This window comes from Schistocerca piceifrons, unplaced genomic scaffold (genome assembly GCF_021461385.2).
Source record: "Schistocerca piceifrons isolate TAMUIC-IGC-003096 unplaced genomic scaffold, iqSchPice1.1 HiC_scaffold_485, whole genome shotgun sequence".
In the NCBI taxonomy this organism is placed as follows: domain Eukaryota; kingdom Metazoa; phylum Arthropoda; class Insecta; order Orthoptera; family Acrididae; genus Schistocerca; species Schistocerca piceifrons.
In genome coordinates, this window is record NW_025728717.1 from 139,774 (window position 1) to 142,273 (window position 2,500).

Genomic DNA, 2,500 nt, shown 5'->3' on the forward strand with positions numbered 1-2,500 from the left:
ACCTTAACCTAACCTATGTTGTACCTTAACCTAACCTATGTTGTACCTTAACCTAACCTATGTTGTACCTTAACCTAACCTATGTTGTACCTTAACCTAACCCATGTTGTACCTTAACCTAACCCATGTTGTACCTTAACCTAACCCATGTTGTACCTTAACCTAACCCATGTTGTACCTTAACCTAACCCATGTTGTACCTTAACCTAACCCATGTTGTGCCTCAACCTAACCCATGTTGTGCCTCAACCTAACCCATGTTGTGCCTCAACCTAACCCATGTTGTGCCTTAACCTAACCCATGTTGTGCCTCAACCTAACCCATGTTGTGCCTTAACCTAACCCATGTTGTGCCTTAACCTAACCCATGTTGTGCCTTAACCTAACCCATGTTGTGCCTTAACCTAACCCATGTTGTGCCTTAACCTAACCCATGTTGTGCCTTAACCTAACCCATGTTGTGCCTTAACCTAACCCATGTTGTGCCTTAACCTAACCCATGTTGTCGCCTTAACGTAACCCACGTTGTCGCCTAAACCTGCTCTGTAATTGTTATACGACTCGTTCAATTACTGTAGTGTTGCCCACCCGCAACCCTCGCAATATAGTTCGCTACTCGCACTGCCCGCACCCCTGTGTATCGCTTCATGTTAAACACCTTGCAAGTCTTGCTCACTTTCCACATGCTCCTGCTGTACACTGTAATGTGGATGGCAGCAGGACGTACATGCCGCCCCTCCCCACGTCCCCACCTTGCCCCCTGCCTTCGCAAGCTGGTTGGTGAGAAGTTTGCATGTTCAATGCCCTTCGCATGCGACGTACTCAGGCTACGTTGTGGTGCGGCCTGTGTCAACTGTCCGCTGATGTCGTACGCGTGAACCACAATCTGTACTGCACATTCGTCCTTATGTACTGAATGATACATCGTGGCACATGTGTGACCGCACAACGACTGCGCCCAAAAACGGCGGACCATACAGTGCAAATATTGTGCACGCAGCTACGTGTCGTCTCCCTATGAGAGCTGGATTGCAGTGTGGTACGCCATAGAGACGTGTGGGAGGAACGGACGCCGTGGATGGCGATCAGCATGAGCTGTCTGTTGATGTATTCGGACCTAGTCGTCTCTCCTCACACACCGTGATGGCATGGTGCACCGCGTTCCATATCTGCGACATGCTACAGAGGCCGGTTGACAGTCGTTCGAGCAATGGACATCGCATACGTACGGGGGCCACCTTCCACGTATTGTCTAGGCGTGCACATTTTGTTGCGTGTATGTGGGCAGACGTAGTGTGGCGTGACACCTGACACAGGCATGCAATAATCGTTGAAGTTGCAAATGGCGATGGACGCCTGCGTTTTCTGGTGAAGTTACGCAAATGAACAAATGGTAACCTGTTGTGGTGCGGTTGTTCTCGCTAGGGGTGAATCGGTGATGGCGACGATAGGTTGAGGTACTAACCGGTTGTTCCAGCGATACCCACCATGCCGACGAAACTGAACGGCATCTGGGTGTGAAGCGATACGCGGCGGTGGCTGGGTGGGACCGTCCCCGGCCGGTGAGGGGGCGCCTCCCGGCGTGCTGGCCGCGCGGTGCGTGGGCGCACGCGCTACAGCCGGCTGGTGGGGGCGGCCAGTGGCAGGCGCGCCGGCCGACGGACGCGGCAGGCGTCGCAGCTGCGCGCCGGCGCACCCTGCGCGCGGCGCCGTGCGGCCAAAGTAGGTCCTCGCGGGCCCGGTGCGAAGCGCGGTGGACATCTTCAGTGTGCTGGTCCGATTGAGGACTGTGTGCGTTGAGGATGCGCCGCCGCCCGGCGCTCGGCGCCGCGACGCCGTCTGCTGCTCGGTCGCCCCAGCGGTTCTCGCTGGTGGTTTGTATCGCAGCTGTGCGGATGTGTTGGCGCGTGCGCTGTGCTGGGAGAGTTCGCTTCGGCACCCAAGTGGGGCTTTTGTCCTTCTGTGGCGCTGGCGTTGGAGCTGCCGGTCACCGTAGGTGGCGCGTGTTGTCTCCCGCCGGCAATGCCACGACAGCACGCTCCCGGGCCTCTGTCGGCAGCGGCAAGCTCAGTTGGGAGCACGGGTGGTCGCACCGAAAGCGTCTACTCGCCTAACTCCGGGCGATTGCGCCTCTCTCGAACCCGACCAAGTACTTGGGACGGCGCTGCGCGCCGCCGGGACCTGAGAGGGTTTCGAGGTGTATTGTGCAGGGGAGCTCAGCCTCCTCCTGTTTGCAGAATGATTGAGCGGACGCTTGCGTGTTCGCGCGGGCCCCCGGGACACACTCCCGGGCGGCCGGCTGCTCAGCTCTAGTTGACGCAGCTCCCTGGTTGATCCTGCCAGTAGTCATATGCTTGTCTCAAAGATTAAGCCATGCATGTCTCAGTACAAGCCGCATTAAGGTGAAACCGCGAATGGCTCATTAAATCAGTTATGGTTCCTTAGATCGTACCCACGTTACTTGGATAACTGTGGTAATTCTAGAGCTAATACATGCAAA

The 2,500-nt window shown here is 56.1% G+C and overlaps 1 non-coding gene across 1 annotated transcript in view; it reads left to right on the plus strand.

The window, feature by feature from the left end:
• The first annotated feature begins 2,323 nt into the window (after positions 1-2,323).
• LOC124752818 overlaps positions 2,324-2,500 on the plus strand; it is a 1,909-nt gene continuing 1,732 nt past the window's right edge. Inside the window, exon 1 of the ribosomal RNA XR_007012192.1 lies at positions 2,324-2,500. This exon is cut by the window's right edge and continues 1,732 nt beyond it. This is a non-coding gene — a ribosomal RNA (small subunit ribosomal RNA).